At 55.3% G+C, this 25978-nt stretch overlaps 2 long non-coding RNA genes across 2 annotated transcripts; both read left to right on the top strand.

The window, feature by feature from the left end:
• Positions 1-208: 208 nt before the first annotated feature.
• LOC132321376 (uncharacterized) lies at positions 209-1505 on the top strand. The gene is made up of 4 exons (XR_009484775.1): positions 209-318; positions 545-667; positions 984-1051; positions 1412-1505. It is a non-coding gene; the product is annotated as an uncharacterized LOC132321376 (long non-coding RNA).
• Positions 1506-1510: 5 nt separating this feature from the next.
• Positions 1511-2305, top strand: LOC132321377 (uncharacterized). Its single transcript, XR_009484776.1, has 3 exons — positions 1511-1547; positions 1653-1748; positions 2207-2305. It is a non-coding gene; the product is annotated as an uncharacterized LOC132321377 (long non-coding RNA).
• The last annotated feature ends 23673 nt before the right edge of the window (positions 2306-25978 follow it).

Below are 25978 nucleotides of genomic sequence, written 5' to 3'. Positions count from 1 at the left end.
TTCTGGCCTTGGAACTCGCAGCTCGAGGAGTGGCTTGGGGAGCTGCTGGGAGGTGCCCAGGGAAACAAGGAGCTGGTGAGGGTGCGGGGCAGGGCCTGCCGCAGGAGCCTGCCAGAGTCCCGGGGCTGACCTCTCAGGGCATCTCTGTTGACACAGGTCCAGCAGTGGCAGAAGATGGAGAGCGCCCAGGCCATTCGTGCCGCTCTGATGCGCACCTACAGCGGCATTGCACTGCGTGCCCCCAAGGAGCAGCTGCTCACCCGCGTGGATAAAGAAATCGTGGGCAACATCCTGCGGCTCTCCAGAGCTAAACAGAGGGTAGGAGCATGGGGCACACAGGGCAGGGATGCCTGGGTGTCCCAGCTTCAGCCCCTTGGGGCTGGGGTGCACTGAGGTGGACGGTCCCTTTCTAAAGATCTCCCAAGGAAGGGTTTGTCCTCAACATCCAGATCCAGCCCCCCATGGGTTTCCCCTGCCCATGCTCTTCTTCCACCTCTCAGCCCTTCAAAGAGTTGAAGGGGTGCTTTGCTCTCTTTGGCCTCAGGACTTGCAGCTCAAGCTCGCCCTGGTGCAGAGCATCACCGAGGTCAGCTGTGCCATCCAGGCTGTGGGCGACTGCGGCAGCTTTGAGCTGTCCTTAAAGCAGGAGGCAACGTGGACCTTGCTGGTGAGTGCCTGTAGCCGGGGCGGTCGCACGGGGGAGTTTTGGGCTGTGCCATTGGACTCCTTACCCCAGAGGCACGATGGTCTCTGGGCTTCACGTGAGCTCCTGGAGCTGTGTCCGGAGCTGGTGGGGCTCTTGAATGCTGGTGCTGGGTGGCTGTGGTTGGGGAGCAGGGGCCCTCCTGTGGTGCCTTTGGGGATGCGTGGGGGTGCCGGGGCAGTGTCTGCCCAGGCCTGGCAGCAGAGCCTGTCCCCAGGGGAGGCGGGAGGGCTGTCCCGTGCCCCTGCCAACTCTGTGCTTCTCTCTCTGGGACTTGCAGGACTGGATCAAGGGGGAGCCCTGGGACTCCCTGGTGTATGGAGTGTTCCAGGCCCTGGAGGAGTTGAGGTGAGGTCTGTTCCCCGGGCTGTGGGGACTCCCAGTGTGCCCCATCCCAGCTGGCTGGGGCAGCCCCAGTGGCCTTGAGCATGGGGCCGGGAGCTGCTGGGGCTGTGGAGTGGGAGGGTGTCCCCCATGTCGGGTGTCTCCCACAGGAAGGGAGCCCCCGGGGTTCCTTAACCTGGGGGCAGGGGTTTGCCTGCTGCCTGGGAGGAGGCAGGAATTGCTGGCGCTGAAGGCAGTGCTCGCTGGCGTGGGCGGGGGTGTTGGATTTGGGGCCCTCGATTAGGAGGAACCCAGGTGTGGTTTGAGCCACTCTGGAGACAGTAAATCTCCTTTGTGTTTTCTCTTCCTTTTTCCTCTGGCCAGCAAGCTGAGGCCACCTCTGAGGCGGGAGGAAAATCACAAGCTGCTGGCAGTGTGCTGCCAGACTGTCTTGTCCTGTCCTTCCCAGGAGCGGATGAAAAAGGGCAGGAAGACAGTGAGGGCAGCTGTGAACATGCAGGTACCCGCCGGCCAGTGCCTGCCCACCCCTGGGTCAGGATCCCACCTCAGTGCGCCCCGGCAGCCCCCATGATGCAGAACCTCAGCTCTGCTTTCCTGCTTTCAGCTTCTGCACAGGAGATGCGTGGAAGATCTGGGCCATCTCCTAGAAACCTTTCTGGAGGCAGAGGTGACCTCTGCCTGCTTTGATGACGTGGTCCATGTGAGTAGCCATGAGGCAAGAGGGAAAGTGTTGCAGGGGCAGAGAGTGGAGGCCTTAGAGGGTGTTAGGAGGTGGATACCTTTCCTGCGGGAACGTGGGGCTTTGGCTCCTTGCTCTGAGGCTGTGCGTCTGGCCGGGGCCAGGGGCTGAGCTGGGGGACGGGAGCGCCCGGCCACTGCAGCCTCTGGCCAGGCAGAGCAGTGGGCCCTGATGGAGGGAAAGCCCAGAGCCAGCCCTGAGCTGGCTGAGAGCAGCCTGGAGGAAGGCTGGAGTGGGGAGATGCTGGCAGGGTAGCAACAGCAGGCTCAGGGCAGAGGCGGCTGGAGGGAGCGAGGCAGTGGAGGCAGCAGTGCCAGTGCTCGGTGGGGCACTGGGAAGGGGCCAGAGAAGGAGGGAGTTGGAGAGGGATCTCAGGGAGAGAAAGATGCCTGTTGTGAGAGAGATGCACCCTGCCTCAGGTCCTGAAGGGCTGGCTCACCTCAGCCAAAGAATGGGAGCGGGAGAGAGCCCTGCAGGTTTGCACCCACGTGCTGGGAGTGTGCAAGGAGCGATTCGAGCTCATGGTGAGTAGAGCCCCCCCGCATGCCCTGGCGCCCTTTTCCCATCATTCATGGCCCCAGAAGGGAGCCCTGCCCAACTGGGTGCTGGGTTTTGGGGCTCCAGGGATTACGGGGCAGCCCTTCTGCCTGCCCCTCTGCCCGGTCGCTGCTCAGGGAGCAGGATGGGCGATAGAGGCGAGCGGGTGCTGGGGCTGCCTGCGACCCTTTTCCTGCTGCTCTCCCCTGCAGAGAGGACGTCCTTGCAGGCGGTTCGGCTCCCTGGTGGGATTGCTGGCGACTCTGACCAGCGACTGCCTGGCCACGTCCCGCCAGAGGGCATGGGTCTGCCTTGGCTACCTTCTCCAAATGCAAGGTAAGGAGAGTGGGCGCTTCCCAGCCTTGCTCAGCCTGATCCTCCCTCCCTTCCCGGCCTGGCACCACTGGGATCCTGCAGGGCCAGGCCCTGTCCCCAGGAGGGAAGCGGGAGGCAACGTGCTTGGCTGGTTTTGTGCCCCCACCCTGTTAGCCCTCTGCCTCCCTGGACATGTCAGGAAGGATCCCTGGGAGAGGGTCGCTGAGTCCCACCTCCGCAGCGCATGTGTGCGGTTGGTCAGGGCCATCCCCCACTGCTGTCTGAGAGCAGGACATTGCCACCAATGCTGGGGACTGTCCCCCTCCATGTCTGCCCCCCTCCACGTTCCAGGAGAGACAGAGGGTGGTCAGACAACTCGCTCGGATGAGGCCCCTGACATTCCAGAGGGTGCCTTCCCCCTTGCTCCCTGCCTTGAGCCTGGAGAGACAGGCAGCTCCCCAGGCAAACTATCCAAACTCATCGCCGCCAGGGAAGAACTCTCCTGCTGAGCACAAGAGAGGAAACCAATTTGCTGCCCAGAGCAAACTGGGCAGGGAAGAGGGATCTGAACTGCAGGCCCGGGGCGTGCCGCAAAGGGTTGTGTTTGAACCGTTTCCTCTTCAGGCAGCAGGGTCTGCCTGTGCTGAGGCAGTCACGGGGAGGTTTCCTGCCTCCCAGAGACAATGGTGGCCTGTGTGGGAACAGGGGACACAGCTGCTGGGATCAGAGGCCAGTAGCTGCTGAAACCCTGAAGCCCCAACAAATGGTTCGAGGAGGAAGAGGGCTCTTTCCAGCCCGGGATTTGTCAGCCATTTATCGGGCTCAGGAAATCCTGCTGCACCGAGTTCAGGAGGGCCCTGGGTTTCCCTGTGGCTTTCAGTGCCACCCCCTGGGTTCTCCTTTAGCAGTATCTAGGGCCAGAGGTTGCCTTTCTGTGGGCGTGACTCCCCTTTTCTTCTGGTGTTTGTTCCAGCCAGGACCATGGAGGTGGTGCCTCAGGCAGATGAGATCAGGTGCCTTGGTGAGGAGCTGAACAGCCCAGACACCGTGCAGACCTGTGCCAAAATAGCAAAGGTAACTGGCCTCAAAAGAGCGGGGTGGGGGCCCAGCTCCTGGGCTCCTGCACGTCTCCCTGCTCCCCTCCAGCGTCCCTCGCTGTGTCCAGAGCAAGCTGTCCAGGATGGCTGTTGTTAGCAAGTAGCAGGAGGCTTTGAGACAAGACTGTCCTTCAGGCATGCTGGAGCAGATACCGTATATGTGTGCGTGTGTGATTGCTCTTGTCAGAATACAAATTTGGTACATAATAAGCAAACAACATGGGGGGCGACACTTCCCAATCGGGTAGCTGCATCAGATGTAAACAGCACTGTATGCATAGCAGGAGGAAAAAGTGATTGCCCCCTGCACGACTGCCGAACTAACAGTTCTGTCAAGTTTCCTTTCCATTCTGAATTGCTGGAGCAGAGCTGTGACATGGTCTCTCTTGTTCCTGACTTCTCTCCAGGCTGTTTGCAAGTGCATCCCTCCAGCGCAGGCTACGGACTTTCTGACTGCCGTCCTGCCCAGCTTGCTGCACGTCACACCCACGTGTGTGAAGCCACTATGGAAGTGGGTGTTCATCTTCCTGGTGGAATGCAGGAAGGAAATAGTCCAGGAGGTAAAGGCGACCTTTTTCCCATTTGACTTTGTCTTTGCTCCTGTTGGCTGCTTAACGACACCCTGTGCAGTTGGCACAGGCTCAAGAAATGCCACCGGTGTGTCGAGCCAAGGGGCTGCTGAAGGAGTCAGGTGCCCTTGCAGAGGCCCTGCAAGGCGTCTTCAGGGTCTCAAAGAGCGTGTTTGGTTTTGCTCTTGCATCGCTACACACATGTGGGGAGAGTTCTTCAAGCGTTGGGTGTGAAACGTGCCCGTGTCCTCTGTGTGCACAAGGACACGCAGCTGCTCGTACGGTTGGGCCCAGGCACATGCAGTGACTGAGTCTGTGCGTGTGAGCGCGTGCATGTGTGCGTACGTGTGCACAGTTGCCAAGAGCACACCCAGCTCCAGACGTGAGCCAGGGCCAGGCAGGGTGGAAGGGGTGAGGTTTCAAGCTAGGTCTGGACTCTTGTGTCACGGGAGCAGGCACTGCTTCTGTGCTGAATGACTGTGTCTGGGCCCCGCAGGAGGGGGTAAAGGATGCACCGAGCCCTTCTTTCTCCTCCATTTCCATTCAGGTGCCAAAAATCCTGAAGACCCTTTGCACCTACATGCGGCAGAGCACCCACAGGCCCTTCCTGCTGTGGGCCGTGTTTCTCCTCGCCCACTTTCACCAGGAGCCCGTCGTCAGCAGTCTCCTCCGGAAAGGTCTGCCCATGGACAGGTACGTGCACCAGCCACTTCCCCACTGTAGTCAAACAGAGACCCCACAGCTTGCGTGCACTGGGGTGGTCCAGTTAAGAAGCAGGTCTTTTTTCTGCCTGAGCTGTCTTGAGTGTTGCAAGACTGTGTGCTTGTGTCTCTGCCGTGAGTGGGGCGTTGTAAGCCCCATTGCAGAGGAGGAGAAGGTTTGAGGGCACTGCAGGACTGCGAAGATACAGGCTCAGGGGTGAACATCTGTTCCCTTGCAGTGACACGGTGGAGCTGTGGAGGAGCCTGGGGAGAAGCACCATTGGGATTCAGGTCCTGAGGTGCTTAGTGGAGAAACTAAACAGAGCACGAAACAACTGCCTGGGGACCAACTCCTCCGCCTGTGAGTGGCACAACCATGAGACTGCTCTGGAGACTTTGATGGTACGTTCAATGGCAGACACGTTTCTGCAGCTGTGCATCTGCTTTGTAACTCCTGCTTCGGAAAAGGGGGAGTCAGGTGCCCTTTGCAGATGCCCCTGGAGACTCCCAGGGCGCTGTGCTGGGCCAGCCTCAAGCAGTGTGGGGAGCTGGGACAGTGTTGTGCTCCTGAGCCACAAGGCTGTCGCAGAAGTGACAATTGCGGACAGTAACCCCCCTGCCCCAGGCAGGCAGGGGAACCAGGCTGGTGGGAAAAGGCCTTGCCTGAAGAGGGGCTTCTTGGTCACGTTTCTCTGCAGATCACCCGTGCCATCTCCGAAGTGGTGCTTGCCCTGAGGAGCACGGAGGAGCTCAGGCAGCTGCTTCCCCACCTCCTTCCCAGCCTCCTGAGGTGGGCCAGCGAAACCCTGGGCGAGGAGAGGCTGCTTTCCCCCCTGGGAGAAGGCGGAAGACAACTGTTCCTCAAGGGCCGGGTGCTTGAGGAGAAGCCGTGCAGGTAAGGAGCCGAAGGGGCAGATGGAGGGGCTGGCTTTGGTTCCCCTCGCCAAGGCACGTGCCTTTGTGGGGTTGAGGGAGGGCTTCGCCTGCCCCGCTTCCTAGATGAGCAAACTGCTCGTCATGGTTGGGTTTACTTCTGCTCCTTCATGGGGAAACTCCAGCTCCCAGGCAGGAAGGTCTGAGGCAGCTCGTGCTGTGCACGGCTGTCATCTTGCCTTCTGCATACCCTTGCATGCACAATAGCTTTGCACTCCCTCAGCGGACCCCCACCGGGGGGGAGCGTGACTCTTGCGGGCAATGGCATCATTCTTCACAAAATGCTGGTGGGAAGAGGTATTAGGTGTTGCCTTGGTTCTCTAGCATGGAGTCAGTCTAGGGGCATGGAGTTTCTTCTGCTTCAGTGGGTTTGGGGCATGATGAAAATGCCAGTGTCGTTAGCTGCAGTCTACGAAGCATCATTCCCGGGGTATTTAGCTCTGCTAAAGAGAAATCTTCCCCTAAGCTGCAGTGATTTGATCTTTCTTTGGTTTTGTGGTGCTGCTGCTGTTTTGATTTTTTTCTTGTTTTGTTTGACTGTGTTTTGACTGGGTTTGTGTTTTGTTTCTTTTGCCAGGGTTTTCCTTATGGCTTTAGAGTTGGTGCTAGGCAAATGCATGGCAGAGAAGTGGATGCGGCTGCTCATGAATCGGGCAGCGTGGGCTCTCCTTGAAGACCCCCTGACCCATTCTGATGGGGTGCGTCTCCTGACCAGGTAAGAGCCCCAGGGATGCACGTGGCTGCCTCCTGCGGGGCTGTGCCCAGGGAAATGCCTGCAGGACCCTTCCAGCATGCCTGGGAAGCCGTCCTGAGCTGAAGAATAGTATCTGCATCGGTGTACATGAATTTTGGCAACCTGGTCTTCCTGGGTAACTGTGTGTCCCTCGCTTGTGCTCCCTTGCGCAGCGTCCTGGTCCATGCTGGGCTTCTATCACCCTGTCTGAAGCAGACCCTCTTGCCATGGCTGGATTCCTGCTCAGTTAAGCTGCGGGTGACAGCTACAGCCTTCTTTGCTGAGGTAAGGCAGGGGGTGGGGAAGGAAGGGTTCAGAGGGTTTTAGTGAGATCCGGCTCCTTGGGACGTCTGTTTTTGTGGGAAGATCCCTGGAGCGGAGCAGACAGGGGAGCGCCTGGCCAGGACCAGGTCCCCACAGCACTGCCTGTGTCCTTCCAGCTCTCTTGGGACTGCAGCACAACAAGGACCCGCGAGTGAAGCAGGTGCTAGAGGAGTCTCTGCATGATACCTGTCCCCAGCCAGCACCAAGGAGTTAATTAAATAAAGCTCAGCACAAGATGCCTAAAGGGCAGTGTATCTTTTTTCCCCCGATGGCACCCTTGTGCTTGGCGGGACCACATGTGGGTGACACCGAGGCTGGGGGCTGCCAGCTGCATGGCCCCTCCCGGATCTTCGTGGGCTGGGCACAACGCAGTCATGCCGGGACAGACCCCAGAGCAGGGGTCTCCCCATGGGGTCCTGGGGCCTTGCCGTGCCCTCCCACTGCCCATGGGGATCCCCTTGCCACCCCTCCCACCACGGCACGACCACCTCTGGCACCAGCAAGGGCTGGTGCAGGGAACAGCCCAGGGAACACCCTGACCATACCACCACAGCAGGCTTTGCCCTCCCCGGTGTCCTGCCATGCTGGGCCCCCCCACAGCACTTGCCCAGGGACAGAGTGGGGGGGTATCAGGGGAAAAGGGGGGCACTGGGGGGAGTAGGGGGCACTGGAGGATGGGTGGGGAGAACCAAGGGAGGCACAGCAGTTTAGAGGGGTGTGGTCAGGGGGCAGAAGGGTGGCACTGGGGGACAAGTAGGGAATGTCGGGGGATCTTAAAGGGTCAGCTATGGCTCAGGGGCTGAGCAGAGGGACAGAGTGTAGCAGAGGGCTCTGGCTGGCCCATCGGACCCCTGCCCACTAACACAGGCCCCACTGGTGCTGGTCCCCAGCCCCGGCGGGCCTGGGCACATCTGCGTGGGGCAGGGGCAGCTCCACACAGGGAGCCCACCAGCAGAGATGCAGTTTCATCCCTCAGGCTGCTGGGCACCCTGGCCCCGCTGTGAGCCCATGTAAGCCTCTGGTCCCCTGTCCCGGGGGTCCCACCATCCGTGTGTTCCTAACTGAAGACTCTGCAAAGTTTGCTCAAACACGTGCTCCCGCCTTGCACAGTCACGTTTCTTGACAGAGGTGAGGATGGAGCTGGAAGAGGGAGTCGAGCCCCTGACTGGGTGGAACACCAGGCCTGGGGAGGGTCCTGCTGTGGAGGGGGCACCAGCAAGGGCCGAGGTGCTGGGGGTTTCCCTGGGCACCAGCAGTGCTGAGGGCTCTGGTAGTCCTGGGAGGTGAGCGTGCCAGGCACGGGGCAAGCGACTGAGCTGGACCTTCTCCAGCAGCAGGCATTTGTATGAGGGGGGCTCAGAGGGACCCCTGTCCTGCCCCACTGCTGCAGGTCAGTCTGAGGCACGTGTGAGCCCTGGCTCCCTGCACATCGGGCTTTGCGCTGCCCTCAAACGGTCTGAGCCTCCTCCCAACCCCACAGAGCTTCTCAGCCCTGCCGGTAACTCCTATTTCCCCCTGACTTGCCGCTCGCACGGACCAGACGCCTTGGTTCAGCTGCATCTCCTGAAAGAAAGCAAAGGACCAAGAAGCCAGAGACATGGGGAGAGAGGTCCCTGCAGAGTGGAGTCCCTGGAGATCATCCCTGGGCGTAACCAGAGAGGAGCAGACTAAGCCATGGAAGAGGCTTCTCACTTTATTAAAGTAACCTTCCTCCACACTGCAAGAGGACAGGCGAGGAGAGCAGAGTCCAGATGCACGGACCTGCACACGTTTGCTCTTGAACGGGGCTGGCTCGTGGGGGTGCAGCCTCCAAGACACTAAAACAGAGTGGCTGAAACCGACGGCACAGCACGTCTCACCCAAAGCCAGGACAGAAAGCCTGCACCCAGCTGCCCAAACCCCCCAGATGTGAACTGAGGCTCCTGCCCCAGACCAGAACATGGCCAGACAGACCGGGCAGGAGGTAGAGCTGCATTTACAGCACGGCCGCTCAGCTGCAAAGACCCGCTCCACCTGAGATCGTAACAGAGGCAGGCTGGCTGCTGCTCACACTTTGAGCAGAGGAGGTATTGATTGCCAACGACAACAACTCCACATCTGTCAAAGGCCACGACCCTGCCGTCAGCTGGGGAAAGATGGCCCAGACGGCCGGACAGGCTCCTCGGCTGGGTCCCTTACTGACCTTGCTGCACCTCCAGAACAAGAACCTTGTGCCGCATTGTTGCTGCGACCGGAATTGCCATCTCTAAGGTAGGAACTCAGCTGCAGGGCTTAGAAATGAAGAAGGAAACAAAGCTTGCCTCCATTTCCACCATGCACCACTCCTGTTCTGAAGCAGGGTGTCTGCCATCTCAAATTACATCTCCCTGCAAACAGGCCCATCTCCCAGCAATAGGGCCAAGACAGGGTTATTTGCTGTCACAAATGTGATACTGTCACTTATGCTTATCTTACAAATGCACGCTCAATTACTCTTGGACAGAGATTGTAACGCTCAACGAGCAGATGCAGAATGATAGAATAAACCGATCTGTGCTATGAGGGTGTATATGCACAGCGCGGGAGCAGATTACCAGCCGGTAAGATCTTCCTGACAGAGATTTTATATTCTGCAAAGCTTAAGCTTTTTGTGGGAAAGTTTTGTATTTGCGAGAAAATCATTAGACTTTCACCAATCAGAAATACTTGACACAGTAGCTCCAACTCAAATTGCTTCCTTTCCTGAAACACCTTGAAAAATTTCATATCAAGTCTCATGAAAAAGTGGAGTTTTTTTCCCAAATCACCTCCATCGCCTTACGATAAATAGACTTTTGGCTCAGACCCATCGCTGTGGGCCAGGCCAGCCGCAGGGCTTGCAACACACAAACCCGCACAGCCTTTCCCTCGGACACTGCCGCAGGGACCCTCACACAGGTGGTAACAGGGAGGAAAGTACAGCCTGGGGTCAGGAGGGGAAAGCCTGAGAGGGAAGCAAGTGTGCCACAAACCAAAATATGTCTTTAACGTTGTAGTGACTCACCAACGTTGAAAAACATCAAAACTGAGGCATAACACAGAGCGCTCTGATTTCAGGAGAACCAGATTATTTGTAAATGAATTTCCACCATGAAAATTTTCAACCTTAACATGTGGGGTTTGGGAAACCTTCCCCAGGAAAACTCCAGGACAGGAATCATAATTTTCCACCCCTTCTACTCCATCCAGAACAGCCCTGAATGAGGAAGCTGGACATCACTTCAGCAATTTCTGCAACCACTTGCAAGAACACTGGGTATTCTTCAAACCACAGTTACGGCAACACGGTCTTCGGGATGGGTCTTAAACTTCAGGAAACAGGGTGGGAAGTCTGAACCAAAAAGGTAAATAAGGAAAAGCCTTGGGGATGAAGTCACTAGGCTGCCTCAGCATTGCCTGGAGCAGCTCCACACGGGGACCAGCCCCACTTTGGTTTTACATGGGCAGGATAGGACAAATTCATTTTAATACATACTAACTAATTAGTATGAAAGCAGATTCTCCCACACGCTGGGAGCCCAACTGTGCCTCCCCAATGCCGCACCTTAGGAAGACGGACGAGCACTTCCCTGTTTCTCATCCTCTCAAGAACAACCTTCTGCAAGATGCTAAAGCCCACGACATCCCGTCACCAGAAGACAGGAATAACAAGTTCCCTGTCCATGGACTGAGACGTTGCCTGTTCGCACTGCCCGCCGTTCACGTTGCTGCCCCTGTGCACTCGCACCTCTAACACACGTTCTTAAGAGAGAGGCTGTAGCCCTGGCTTCCAAGGGAATTATGAAGTCAGGGGCGAGGAGCGACAGCTCCAGTGTCACTGGCAAGTCACCCCTTCTGACACTAGAGGAGTGGCACATTACAGCTCCGGGAGCAGTGGGGAGGATCTCTTGCTGAATGGATTAATGCAGCACGAGGTGTTGCAAATCCCCTGAGCCCTTCCTCGCTCCCTCCACTCCTTTGTCTCTCCCCTCCTCTCTTCATTCACAATCACCTCCACATTAGTAACAAGCGAGTTGGAAGGCCAGTACGAAAATTTTGGAGCAGACCAAAATCCAAACGCACTTTTGCCCATGATATTCTACCACTCCTCCGACTTACCTAGTCCTGTCCCAGCTTCTGCTCTTTTACTTGCTTTTCTCCAAAACAGGGGCATATCACATCCTGGAGAGGGGGAAACACCCCAAACAACAACAACAAAAAAGGTTTATTAAAGAAAGATCAAAAATTAGGTGGGAGGTACAGTGCCTAACAAACCTTTCAGGAGGAGGACTTCCAGGGAGAGTTTTCTGCCCACAAAGCACCAGCGCCCCTGGGAAGAAAACTGATCAAAACTACAGCCACTGAAGACCCTCTATCCCCTCCTCTGTTCTTACTCTATTTGATAATCGGTTGATTACTGGTCGGATTCCTTCCCTACTTTCAGTTCTGAGGGGATATTGCTTAATTCTTACAGGCCGGGCCCCTGATTTGAGCCTGACCATTACTGGGGAGGCATTTTTCGCTTTTCCTGGTATTTCTGAGGCCCAATTCTTTTCCCAATTTAAATTTAAGAGGTTTTTAAAAAATACCCCTTTTCACTTTGGCCAGTAGCTCCTCTTACCGTTACAAAACCATCATCCGTAGGTGTTAAAGCTTGGTTGATAGGTTTCATCTTGAGAAAATAAAATCAAGGACGGGGTCTGCCCTTTCTCTGTGACTCTGAGCAGCGGGGCTGCTGCCTCCGAGAAGCACCGCTGAGGCGGGAGGGGCCCCCTTGGGCGCTGGTTGGGGCACACACCACGCAGCACCGCGCTCGGGCCTCGTCACAGCGGTTTTTTTGGGCTCCAGCTCCATCCCCAGCCGGGGAGGCCGCGGGGACGTTTCCCTGCTTCCCCCCATCCGGGAAACGCGGTACCGGCTCCCCCTCAAAACCAACATCAATTGCAACAAGGTATTCTAATTCAAGGTTCCATTAAAGGGCCATTTCTCCTCATTATCCAATTTATACAAAGGCCACCACTGATGACCCAATCATGACAAAAATGGCTCTTCACATCAGTTTTCTGTATGTTCAGGTTAGTTCTTTCAGTCAGACACAGAAATCAGAAGTGATTTCTTCTTCTTTTGCTGAAGTAGTCAGTCTTTTAAGTAGTCATTGCTAATCAATGCAGAAGCTACCAAAAGAAGTTGAAGCAGGTACTTTCCTCCTCACAAGCAGCATATCACTGAAGTGCTTCCCCTATTAAATTCTCTTCTCTGCTCTAAAGGGTCCCTATTTTCCCTGCCCCCAAGGTAAACTCCAGAGCTATTCATGGGGTTTCAAAGAAAGGCACATGTAGTTTACCTGCCTTTAAAAAAAAAAAAAAAAAAAGGGGGGGGGGGACGACTCAGAGCTCTGAATGGAGAATGTTTACTAAACACTGTACAGACAAATTAACCAAAGAGCAAACGTTAATGGGAAAAGCTGGGAGCAGAATGAGAAGCACCACACAACTAAAGCTATCCCAAGCACTTAGGCCTCCATCAAGGACCACAAGCCCTGAGTCTGATGATGGCTGTTGGATGAGTTTCCCTCCCCCAGGTGGAAACACCTCTCAGAAACACTGTGCTCAGACCAAGGAAGGAAAAAGCACTACACACCCCACCCCCACATCTAAAGGCATGCCACTCCATTCAAAGGTAAATTTTGATTTATTTAGATAAACTGCCTGGCCAGTTTTAGCACCTGCCTCTAGAGTATACCGACTTCATCCACCCCTACCCACAAAAACTTTTGACTGAGTGCTGAGTAATGTGGAGAGTGAGGTGGACTTAGACACACTGCTACCAGGGGACTGGATTTTTAACCTATTTACAAGTATTCGTTGCTTTGAAGCTGCCCGAGGGTCAGCATGCCCTCGCTTCTGGAGGTTCTTGCTCTGCGCAGGCACTAAGGAAGACATTTCTGGCGACAGGTTATTTTAAAGCACAGCAGAACATACCATTTATGACCTCCTGAGAATTATCTCCCAGACAGATCAGCAACAAGGGCAAAACTTGTATATGTAACATGCATTTGGGTTACGTGACTGTTAAACATGTTACAAATCTGTAATAGAAAACCTCACCTACACACTGTACGAGGGTGAGCAGACACTTCTTTATTGCGCTGGACGCACAGGGGATCGCTCCACCTCGTGTGCGTGCTTAGTTTCTCTGCTACAAAAGTTATATACAATCAAAGTATACATATTCATCACATTTCCAAGCAACAATTAACATACTCATACCATTTCCGAGAACTCATTAATATATGTAAATGCTCGTGACGCATGCGCCTCCAGGTACACAGGTGGTCGTCCAAGGTCCTCTGGTGGTCGTCCATAGTCTTCCTCATGGTGTCCTTTAGTCGAACCCCATCTTTGCGCATGCTCAGGTTGGTTGCAAAATTCCATTCTTGGCATCTTCCTAAGTTTTCCTCGGTTTACCGACAAGGCCTACAATTTGTCATTCTCTTGACAAGCAAATCCTACCTATTCACAATGCTACATTGTTCAGCAGTTAGTTTATGATTAAATCACAGATAAATCATATCTAGTTACCTTCATACAGAATATATGTAATTTAATTTTTATTAATCACTCTCTGGATTATACCATTCTACCAATATCCATCCTTAAAACAATCAATGGTTGTTTCTATTAATATTTATTGATTGGCATTCTTGATATTCGAATCAAGGTGGGAAAGGTAAGGAACTTTCCAAGCAGCATCACTGGCCAGGTCACATTGTTACAGGACCCAGACAAAACTGCTCTATTCGATTCTTCATCGTTCCATCTCGCTACAATTAGGTCCTTAATACGGAACAGCGACTCCCTGGTGAGGTTCCTATGGTTATTGTTTCAAACGTAACAATCCTAACTTATACCTTTGTATTTTATTCTTTTATTTTTTAATCAAACTTAACCTTTCTATATGATCAAATCTTGATTATTTAAAAATCAGAGTATTTGCAACAAACATACACCACGACCAGCCATTTCACTAGACTGAAGGCTGGCAGCAGCGTACCAGGACAGTCCTTTCTGGTCACTTCACTCCTGGGCAGAAATCCTACAGACTTCCTTTAGTTCAGCCCATAAAACACCACCTAATTTAATGCCAGAAATCCAAAGAGCTACAGTAAGGGTTTGGGTTTGGGGTTTTGTTTTTTTTTTTTAACAGAGCATGGCAGATAAAAAAGCAAGCAAACAAACCAAAACCCCCGGTAAACCCCTGACGCACTAATGAGGAACAAAAGGTTGAGCCCAAGCTCAGTCCCAGGGCAAGCAGGCTGGCAGAGGGGAGAGGACGCTGCTGGGGGACCGGGCTGCGGGGCAGGAGGCAGCCAGGGACCAGAGCTCTGCCGGCACTGCGGTGCTGCTCCAGCCCGGCACGGCGGCTCACCCAGCGGGACCCGGCAGCTCTTCCCTCCGCAGACCCGGTTCTGCTCTGAACCCGAGCTGCAGCTGCTGAATATTCATGAGCCGCCGCTCAGGCCGGCTCCGCCCCCGCCGCGGGGAGCCCCGGCAGCGCGGCCCGGCGGGGAGCGGGGCCGGGGGAGAACGGGGCGGCGGGGGGGACGGGGACGGGGACGGGGACGGGGACGGGGACGGAGCCGGGCCGGGCCGCGGGGCGGAGGGGCGGGGAGCTGCGGGGCGGGGGCTCCCGCAGGGACACGCTGCAGCGGGGCTGCTGCCCGCCGCCACGGAGCGAAGTGCGCCGGGAGGAGGGGCCGTGTGCGGCAGCGGGACCGGCACCGAGACACGGCCTCTGCCGCGGCTCTGCCGCTGCCACCCGTCACTGGAGGAGCGCTGGGTAACGACTGCATCATCGACGGCGTGACTATCCAGAGTCCTCCCCCTCCTCAGGATGCCTCCTGCTCCCTCTCCTCCTCCTCTTCCACTTCTCCTCACAAGCCCTTGTGCTCAGGAGTCCTCCTCTTCCTCCTCCTCTTCAGGAGTCCTCATCTTCCTCAGGAGTCCTGCTCCTCCTCCTTTATAGCAGTCCTCCTCCTCAGGAGTCCTCCTATGTCCTCCTCAGAAGTTCTCTTCCCATTCAGGAGTTCTCCACCTCTTCATCAGGACTTCCCCTCCTCCACCTCCTCAGGACTTCTCCTCAGGACTTCAACAGAGTTCCTCTCAGGAGTCCTTCTCTTCCACCTACAGGAGTCCTCCTCAGGAGTCCTCCTCTTCCTCAGGAGTCCATCTCTTCCTCCTCCTCAGGATTCCTCCTTCAACTCCTCAGGAGTCCTCCTTCTCTTCCTCCTCCTCCCCCTTCTCAGGTGTCCTCCTCTTCAGGACTTCTCCTCCTACACAGGATGCCTCCTTCCTCAGAGTTCTCCTCCTCAGGAGTGCTGCTCTTCCTCAGGAGTACTCCTCCTCAGAACTCCTCCTTACCTTCCGCCCCCTCAGGAGTCCTCTTCCTCCTCCACCTCCTCCTCCTCAGAAGTCCTCCTTCACCTCCTCCTCTGGACTTTACCTCTTCCCCCTAAGGAATTCTCCTCCACGCCCTCCTCAGGTGTCCACTCCCTCTTTCTCCTCAAAAGTTCTCCTCCTCCTCCTCCTCCTCAGAAGACCTTATCCTCCTCAGGAGTCCTCCCGCTTGTCCTCATGAGTGCTCCTTCTGCTCTATACGAGTCGTCCTCCTCAGGACCCTTTTCTCCTCCTCCTACTCAGGACTTCTCTTTGTCTAGGTTCTCCACCTCAGGGGTCCTCCTCTTCCTCCTCCTCCTCCTCAATGGTCCTCCTCCTCTTCCTCCTTCTTCTCCTAAGGAGTATTCTTATTCCTCCTCCTCCTCTTCCTCAGGAATCCTCATCCTTCTCCTACTCAGGTCTCCTTCTTGTACAGAATTCTCCTCAGGAGTCCTCGTCCTCCTCAGGAGTCCTCGTCCTCTTCCTCCTTCTTCTCCTAAGGAGTTGTCTTCTTCCTCATCATCATCAGGAATCCCCCTTCTCCTACTCAGGACTCCTTCTTGTACAGAATTCTCCTCAGGAGTCTTTGTCCTCCTCAGGAGAACTCCTCTTCAGGAGTCCTCCTCCTCTTCCTCCTCCTCAGGAGTCCTCCTTCACCTACTCAGAAGTCCTCCTCTTCAGGAGTCCTCCTCCTTCTCTTCCTCCTCTTCAGGAGGAGTCCTATGTCCTCCTCAGAAGTTCTCTTCCTATTCAGGAATTTTCCCACTTCTTCATCAGGACTTCCCCTCTTTCTCCTCCTCAGGACTCCTCCTTCAAAAGAGTTCTTCTCCTCAGGAGTCCTCCTCTTCCTTCTCAGGAGACCATCTCTTTCTGCTCCTCAGGATTCATCCTTCAACTCCTAGGAGTCCTTCTCCTCCTCTTCCTCCTCGGGAGTCCTTCTCCTCCTCTTCCTCCTCAGGAGACCACTCCTTCTTTCTCCTCAAGAGTTCTCCTCATCCTCCTCAGGAGTGCTCCCGCTCATCCTCATGTGTGCTCCTTCTACTCCATACGAGTCATCCTCCTCAGGACCCTTCCTCCTCCTCAGCACTTCTTGTCTAGATTCTCCTCCTCAGGAGTCCTCCTCCTCTTCCTCCTTCTTCTCCTAAGGCATCGTCTTCCTCCTCCTCCTCAGGAATCCTCCTCCTTCTCCTACTCAGGATTCCTTCTTCTACAGAATTCTCCTCCTCAGGAGTCCTCCTCCTCTTCCTCCTTCTTCTCCTAAGGCATCATCTTCCTCCTCCTCCTCAGGAATCCTCCTCCTTCTCCTACTCAGGATTCCTTCTTCTACAGAATTCTCCTCCTCAGGAGTCCTCGTCCTCCTCGTCCACCTACTCCGAAGTCCTGCTCTTCAGGAGTCCTCCTCCTTCTCTTCCTCCTCCTCCTCAGGAGTCCTCCTCCTTCTCTTCCTCCTCCTCCTCAGGAGTCCTCAGAAGTTCTCTTCCTGTCCAGGAGTTTTCCACCTCTTCATCAGGACTTCCCCTCCTTCTCCTCCTCAGGACTCCTCCTCCTTCAGAGTTCTCCTCTTCTCGAGTCCTCCTCTTCCTCCTATTCAGGAGTCCTCCTCCTCTACCTCTTCCTCCTCAGGAGTCCATCTCTTCCTCCTCCTCAGGATTCCTCCTTCACTTCCTCAGGAGTCCTTCTCCTTCTCTTCCTCCTCAGGAGTCCTCCTCTTTCTTCTCCTCCTCCTCAGGCCTCCTCCTCCTACACAGGATGCCTCCTTCTTCAGAGTTCTCCTCCTCAGGAGTCCTGCTCTTCCTCAGGAGTACTCCTCCTCAGAACTCCTCCTTATCTTCCTCCTCCTCAGGAGTCCTCTTCCTCTTCCTCCTCCTCCGCCGCCTCCTCCTCTGAAGTCCTCCTTCACACCCTCCTCAGGTGTTTACCTCTTCCCCCTAAGGAATCCTCCTCCTCGTCCTCCTCAGGAGTCCACTCCTTCTTTCTCCTCAAGAGTTCTCCTCCTCCTCAGGAGGCCTTATCATCCTCAGGAGTCCTCCCGCTTGTCCTCATGAGTGCTTCTTCTACTCGATAGAAGTCGTCCTCCTCAGGAGCCTTCCTCCTGCTCCTACTCAGGACTCCTCCTTTTCTAGATTGTCCTTCTTGGGAGTCGTCCTCATCCTCAGGAGTTATCTTCTTCCTTGTCATTCTCTTCTTATTCCTCCTCCTCCTCAGATATCGTCCTCCTTCTCCTACTCAGGACTCCTTGTACAGAATTCTCCTCTTCAGGAGTCCTCATCCTCCTCAGGAGTACTCCTCTTCAGGAGTCTTCCTTCTCTTTCTCTTCTTCAGGAGTCTTCCTTCTCTTTCTCTTCCTCAGGAGTCCTCCTCTTCCTGCTAAGGAAACCTCCTCCTCAAGAGGAGGACTCCTTCTCTTCTTCCTCAGGAGTCCACCTCCTCTTCCTCCTCAGCTGGCCTTATGCTCCCCAGGAGTCCTCATCCTCATGAGTGCTCCTTCTACTCTAGAGGTGTCGTCCTCCTCCTCCTACTACTCCTCAGGACTCAATTCTTTGTCTCGATTCTCCTCCTCAGGAGTCCTCCTCCTCTTCCTCCTCCATCTCCTCAGGAGTTTTCCTCCTCCTCCTCCTCTAGACTCCTTTTCCCCTTCCTCATGAGTCCTCCTCCTCCTATGGTGTCCTCCTCCATCTCATCTATAGGAGGTCTTCTCCTCAGGTGTCCTCCTCTTCCTCCTCCTCTAGAGTCCTCTTCCTCACGAGTCCTTCTCCTCCTATGGAGTTGCCGTCATTGTCATCCTCCTCCACAGTCCTTTTCCTCTTGAGTCCTCCTCCTCCTCTTAAGGAGTCTTCCCCATCCTCCTCCTCCTCTATTGGAGTCCTTGTCTTCAAGTTTCCCTTTCATACTCCTCCTCAGAAATCCTCCTCCTCATCCTCAGGAGTTATCCTCTTACTCATCGTTCTCTTCCTCCTCCTCTGCTTCCACCTCAGGAGTCCTTCTCCTCCTTTTTCCTGGAGCCCTCCATGCCCTCAGGTGTCCTCCTCCTCCTCCTCTTCTTCTTCCTCCTCAGGAGTTCTTCTCCTCTTCCTCCCCCTTCTCCTTCTCCTCAGAACTCATTATAATCCTCCTCCTCCTCAGGAGTTCTCCAGGCATCTCCCGGAGTCTTTTGACCTCTTCTTTAGGGACATGAGATCCCAGGTAGCAGCCCCAGACTCCTCCAAGGAAGCTACCCGAGATGTCTTTTCTCCTTTAAAGGAAACTCTCTCCTCTGGGATGCACCTGAGACTCCTCCCAAATATCTCCCACAGAGTTCTGACTTCTGATTTAGGGACGTGGAATCCCAGGTAGCAGCCCCAGACTCCTCCAAGGAAGCTACCTCAGATGTTTTTCCTCCTTTAGAGGAAGATCTCTCCTCCGGGATACGCCTGAGACTCCTCCCAGGCATGTCCCAGAGTCTTCTGACCTCTTCTTTACGGTCCTGAGATACCAGGTAGCAGTCCCAGACTCCTCCAAGGAGGCTACCTGAGATGTTTTTTCTCCTTTAGAGGAACACGTCTCTTCTGGGATCCACTCAAGACTACTCCAAGGCATGTCCCTGAGTCTTTTGACCACTTCTTATGGACCTGAGACTCCACATAGTAGCCCCAGACTCCTCCAAGGAAAATTCACAAAATATTTTTTCTCTTTTAAAGGAAGATCTCTCCTCAGGGATCTGCCCGAGACTCCTCCCAGGCATCTCCCCAGAGCCTTTTTGACCTCTGCTTCAGGGACATGAGATCCCGGGTAGCAGTCCCAGACTCCTCCTAGGAAGCTACCCGAAAAGCTTTTCCTCTTTTGGAGGAAGCACTCTCCACCAGGATGAAACCCGAGGACTCCTCCCAGGCATCTCCCAGAGTGTTTTGGACCTCTGCTTCAGGGACCTGTGATTCCAGGTTGCATCCCCAGACTCCTCCAAGGAAGCTTCCTGAGATGATTTTTCTCTTTTAAAAGGAAGATCTCTCCCCTGGGATCCACCCAGGACTCCTCTCAGGAAGATCCCAGAGTGTTTGGAGATATACTTTAGGGACATTAGTTCCCCGGTAGCAGTCCCAGACTCCTCCAAGGCAGCTTCCCAAGTATATTTTTCTCCTTTGGAGGAAACTCTTTCCTCTGGGATCCACCCGAGACTCCTCCCAGGCATCTCCTGGAGTGTTTTGACATCTGATTTAGTGATGTGAAATCCCGCGTAGCAGTCCCAGACTCCTCCAAGGAAGATACCCAAGAAGTTTTTCCCTCTTTTGGAGGAAACTCTCTCCTCTGTGATCCACCCGAGACTGCTACCAGGCATGTCCTGGAGTCTTTTGACCTCTGATGTAGTGACGTGAGATCTCCCAGGCATCTCCTGGAGTGTTTTGACATCTGATTTAGTGATGTGAAATCCCGCGTAGCAGTCCCAGACTCCTCCAAGGAAGATACCCAAGAAGTTTTTCCCTCTTTTGGAGGAAACTCTCTCCTCTGTGATCCACCCGAGACTGCTACCAGGCATGTCCTGGAGTCTTTTGACCTCTGATGTAGTGACGTGAGATCCCAGGTAGCAGCCCCAGACTCTGCCAACAAAGATTCACGAGATGTTTTTTCTTCTTTAGAGGAAGTTCTCTCCTCCGGGTCCACCCCAGATTCCTCCAAAGCAATTTCTGGAGTCTTCTGACCACTGCTTCAAGGACCTGAGATCCTGGGTAGCAGCTCCAGACTCCTCGAAGGAAGCACCCAGAGTATATTTTTGTCCTTTGGGTGAAACTCTCTCCTCCAGGATCTGCCCAAGACGACTCCCAGGCATCTCCAGGAGTTTTTTCACGTGTGCTTTAGGGACCTGAGACCCAGGGTAGCAGCCCCATACTCCTCCAAGGAATCTACCCAAGATGGTTTTTCTCTTTTGGAGAGCAGAGTGGATGGGCAGAATCACCTCCCTTGACCTGCTGGCCATGCTGCTTTTGATCTAGCCCAGGATACAGCTGGCTTTTGGGCTGTGAGCGCACATTGCCAGCTCATGTCGAGCTTTCCGTCCACCAGTACCCCCAAGTCCTTCCCTGCAGGGCTGCTCTCAATCCATTCATCCCCCAGCCTGTATTGATACCGGGCATTGCCCCGACACAGGTGCAGGACCTTGCACTTGGCCTTGTTGAACCTCATGAAATTCGCATGGACCCACTTCTCAAGCTTGTCCAGGTCCCTCTGAATGGCATCCCATCCCTCTGGCGTGTCATCTGCACCACTGAGCTTGGTGTCATCTGTAAACTTGCTGAGGGTGCACTTGATCCCACTGTCTATGTCATTGATGAAGATATTAAACTGCACTGGTCCCAGTATGGACCCCTCAGGGACACCGCTTGTCACTGATCTCCATCCGGACATTGAGCTGTTGACCACTGCCCTCTGGATGTGACCATCCAGCCAATTCCTCATCCACCGGACAGTCCAATTCAGAGAGAAGGATGTTGTGGGGGACTGTGTCAAAGGCCTTACAGAAGTCCAGGTAGATGACATCTGGAGCTCTTCCCTTGTCCGCTGCTGTAGTCACTCCGTCATAGAAGGCCACTAAGTTGGTCAGGCAAGACTTGCCCTTGGTGAAGCCATGCTGGCTGTCTCGAATCGCCTCCCTGCCCTCCATGTGCCTTAGCATAGCTTCTAGGAGGATCTATTCCATGATCTTCCCAGGCACACAGGTGAGGCTGACAGGTCAGTCGTTCCCAGCATCCTCCTTCCTGTCCGTTTTAAAAACGGGTGCAATGTTTCCCTTTTCCCAGTCACCAGGGACTTCACCTGGCTGCCGTGACTTTTCAAACAGTATGGAGAGTGGCTTGGCAACTACATCAGCCCATTCCCTCAGGACTCCGGGATGCATCTCGTCAGGTCCCATAGACTTATGTACGTCCAGGTTCCTCAGGGGGTCACAAACCTGATCTTCCCTTACAGTGGGAGCGACTTTGCTCCCTCAGTCCCTGTCTTGCGGTCCATCCACTCGAGAGGTGTGGGAAGAGAAGTTGCCCGTGAAGACTGAGGCAAAACAGTTGCTGAGTACCTCAGCCTTCTCCTCATGTGTTGTTACCAGTTTCCCAGTCGTGTTCATCAGGGGGGTGCGCTTTCTTGGACCTTCCTTTTCTGGCTGACATACCTGTAGAAGCCCTTCGTACTATTCTCTGTGTCCCTGGCCAAGTTCAGCTCCAGCCACACCTTGGCCTTCCTGACCCCATCCCTGCACAACCGGGCAGCGTCCCTATACTCTTCCCAGGATACCTGTCCCTGCTTCCACTGCCTGTGCATTTCCTTCTTGCCCTTTAGTTTGACCAGCCGGTCTCAACTCAGCCATGCCTTCCTTTCCTCATTTCTTACACCTGAAGATCGAGAGCTCTTGCACTCTCTGGAAAGCGTCCTTAAAGATCTGCCAGCTCTGTCCTGCTCCCTTGCCCTTGAGGGCAGTTTCCCAGGGGCTCCTATTGGCTCACTCCTTGAACAGCTGGAAGTTTGCTTTCCTAAAATTCAAGCTCCTGACTTTACTCTTTGCCTGACCCACATCCCTCAGGACTGTGAACTCCACCAGTGCATGATCACCGCAGTCCAGGCTGCCTCCACTCTTAACGTCAGCAATTAGCTCAATTGCATTGGTGACCGTCAGGTCCAGTATCGCACCCGCTCCAGTGGGGCTGGGTGACATTGTGTGCTTAGCCCCACCTCCACAACCTGACCTTTATCCCCCTTAACCCTGCTCGAGCGATAACCACCAGTGGCGGTCGTGATGGCTGCATCTGGTCGTGATGGCTGCGTCCGGCTCAAAGTGGATTCGGGAGACAGATAACAACACAATAGCCAAGGGCTGATGTGGGCAATGCGCCCACCTAACCACAGTGCTGGTCAAAGTCCCACTCAAGCCAAATCTGGAAGAAAGAAACTAAGATCTCTGTGGTCGGTATGCAAATATGACTAGGAGTCAGTCATCTTACCCCCATAAATAGTGAGCAGCCCAAGAGACCTTTGAGCTCTCCTGCACGGCAGCGGGTTGCACGACGGGATCTCCCCTTGAGTAGGGACGCCTCCCAAGGTTACGCCTGCCGCAGAGTTCCCTTATGCCTCGGTGTTGAGAGAGTCCTTGCCACAGCAGATCCTCGGTAAGTGACTAATAGCTTGCTAAACTCTGTAAGCTTCACTAAGATTATATCTTTGATTGCTTGTGCACATATAATCCTTTAGACATAAACCGTTGACCAAGTCCAAGACTAAGTTTGGATCCAGCCGCACCTAGACTCCTCCAAGGGAAGGAGTTTAGAATGCAAAGGGGGTCCTCTCTGAACCTCGTGAGTCAGCGGGAGGGTCTCCCTAGCAGTTCTGTCTGACCCTGTCCTCTATGCAGTAAATAATCAAGTGTCCCTTGCCATCGAATCTTGTTAAAGCACTGTCACATTTACTGTGAAACAGAGATTTAACAAGGTTTGATATCAATAAACATATTGCTGCTTCTCTCTTAGGAGCAAAGTGCATCTATCACGCCATCCACGACACGCTGTCCATTACCTGGCTTAAGAAGTTATCCTCAGTGCTCTCCAGGAGTCTCCTGCATCGCCTACAGCTCGCTGTGCTACTTTTCCAGCAGATGTCGGGGTGGTTGAAGTCCCCAGCGGGACGAGAGCCTGCGAGTGCGATGCCTCCTGTAGCGGGAGTGAGAAGGCTTCGTCAATATCTCCCCTTGATCTGGTGGCCTGTAGTAGACACCAAGCATAAGGTTACCTTTGTTTCCTCGGTCTCTAATTCTCACCCACAAGCTTTCAACTTGCTCGGGGCTGTCCTCCAGAGACAACTCTTCACAACCTATCCATTTCTTGACATAGAGGGCAAGCCCTCACCCCCTCCTTCCTTGCCTGTCCCTTCTGAACAGCCTGCAGCCATCCATAGCCCCACTCCAGTCATGGGGTTCCTCCCACCAGGTTTAAGTAATGGCAACTAGGTCGTAGCTTTCTAGCAGCACAGTGGCTTCCAAATCCTCCCGTTTGTTGCCCATGCTGTATGCATTGGTGCAGAGGCACTTCAGCATGTCACCTCCTCAGAGGAACACACATTAATTCCTTTGAGGTATTAAAAGAAGAGTGAGCAGCAGGTCAAGGGAGGTGATTCTGCCCCTCTACTCCGCTCTGGCGAGAACCCAACTGGAATACTGCATCCAGCTCTGGAGTCCTCAGCACAGGAAAGACACGGACCTGTTGGAGCAGGTCCAGAGGAGGGCCACAAAAATCGTCAGAGGGAGGAACAAATCTCCTATGAGGAAAGACCGAGAGAGTTGGGGTTGTTCAGCGTGGAGAAGAGAAGGCTCCAGGGAGACCTTCTTGCGGCCTTTCAGTACTTAAAGGGGGCTTATAAGAAAGATGGGGAGAGACTTCTAACAGGGCCTGTAGCGATAGGACAAGGGGTAATGTCTTTAAACTAAAAGAGGGTAGATTTAGACTAGACATGAGGAAGAAATGTTTTACAATGAGGGTGGTGAGGCACAGGCACAGGCTGTCCGGAGAGGTGGTAGATGCCCCAGCCCTGGAAACCGTCAAGTTCAGCTTGGACGGGGCTCTGAGCAACCTGACCTAGTTGAAGATGTCCCTGCTCATGGCAGGGGCGGGGCTGGACTAGATGACCTCTAAAGGTCCCTTCCAACCCACAACATTCTATGACTCTGTGATTTCACTGTTGTTTCCCTCTTGGCTCCTATTACCTCAGGAGCCCCCCGGCTCATCTCCGTAAGACTTCACGTCTGCTGCCCTGTACCCAGCACATCTCAGAGCAACAGGCTGACGGCCCTCGCTAGCACCCTGTCCCGCTAACCTTGGCGTGTCATCCCACAGCTTGTCAGGGCAAGCCTGATATCATCTCCCTCCCCTTCCAAGTCTAGTTTAACGCTCTGTCAATGAGACCCGCTAGCTCGGCAGCAAAGACCCTCTTCCCCCTTTGAGAAATCCCATCCGACCCCAGCTGGCCTGGTGCCGTGTCGGCCATCCCATTGTCAAAAACCCCCAAACTGTGATGGTGACACGAGTCACAGAGACATGTAATAACAGACCGGGTCCGTCTGTTTCCTTCCGGCGCGCGGCTCCCCCAGCCCAGCTCCGTCTCAGCCCCCCGACGCCCCCCCACCTTCCTCCCTCCCCCCGCAGCTCTCCCACCGGGCCGAGCAGGCGCTCCGCTGGGTCACCCCTCCGCAGCTCTTCTCGCTCCCGCCCGCCGGCACCAGCCCCAGGCTCCGGCACGCCCGGCAGCCCGAGGCCCGGGCGGCTGCCCCTTCTCGGGGGGGCTCTCTCCGGCTGCCGCCGCCGGCCTGGCGAGCGCAGAGGACGCGGCTTTCTGCCGGCGGGGCACCGCAGCCGAGCTCCTCCCGGCTGCCACGCCGGCCTCGCCCGCTCCGGGCGCGCCAGCGCTGCCCCGGCCGCTGTCGGAGAGCCGCGGGGGCGGCCGCGGCCCGGCGCGCCCAGACCTGCCGCTCCGCTCCGCTCCGCTCCGCTGCGGGCCGGGCCGGCTCCGGAGCGGCTCCCCTCGGCCACCGGCCGCTCCTGTCCGTTACAGCGCGGGGCGACCGCCCGCCGCCGCCCCGGCCCCGCCCCGGCCCCGCCCGCCCCGGCCCCGCCCCGGCCCCCGCCCCGGCTCTGGCGGCAGCTGCCGGCGGCTCTCTCCGCGGCCCGGGCGCTTCCCCGCCCCGGGAGCCCCCCGCTGCGCCCAGACCTGCCGCTCCGCTCCGCTCCGCTCCGCTGCGGGCCGGGCCGGCTGCGGGGCAGCTCGCCCCGGCCACGGCCCGCGCCTCTCCGCCACAGCCGGGCAGCGGCCCCAGGCCCCCTCCGGGGGAGCTTCCCGCGGTGCTGGAAGCAGCTCTCTCCTGCGGGACCCGCCCGCCACTCTGCCGGGCGGAGGCACCGCACCCCCCTCGGCCGCCCCTCCTGCCGTGTCTGGGACCGCGCCATAGCGAGGGGGTTCGGGTGTCCCCGGGGACGGGGACGGGGGACTCACAACCACCCGGTCGCTGGGACACGCGTCCTGGCGAAGAGGACGGTGCTGTGCGAGGGCCTTCGAGGGGGCGGTGACACGCGGAAACAAACTTCACAGCTCACACAGAGGTGTAAAGCCGACAGTGGTTTATTGCGGTCCCGGGTGCAAGGGGATTTCTCCTCCTGACATGCACACCGGGTTAAAATCATGAAAAGGTATTTAAAACAGTTAACAACGTTAGTTACGCCTCCTGGTGCTACCCCTTAATTAACTATTGGTTAATACTTTTCTTGCCTCATCTTAAAGTTACAGTTCTCTTTTAATTCACCACACATGCTCAGAGAGTAGGGGGCTTAATTGGGTTGGGGCATTTCTAGCTCGGAGGTGTGTTCCTTAGCATTAGAATGAGATTATAATGAGACGAGTTAACTGTAGAGCACTATTTTGCCAGTCCATCCTATTTTTCTACGATTCGTCCTTGTGTTAATCGTTATTGCTAGTTAGCAGAGAATTAGTGAGACAGTCTTTATCTCTAATATTTCTAAGTACCAGGTGCAGTTGTTATGAAGTATCTT

The sequence above is a fragment of the Gavia stellata genome, unplaced genomic scaffold (assembly GCF_030936135.1).
Source record: "Gavia stellata isolate bGavSte3 unplaced genomic scaffold, bGavSte3.hap2 HAP2_SCAFFOLD_146, whole genome shotgun sequence".
In the NCBI taxonomy this organism is placed as follows: Eukaryota; Metazoa; Chordata; class Aves; order Gaviiformes; family Gaviidae; genus Gavia; species Gavia stellata.
Note: the sequence above shows the minus strand (reverse complement) of the source record. Positions and strands in the feature narration are given on the sequence as shown.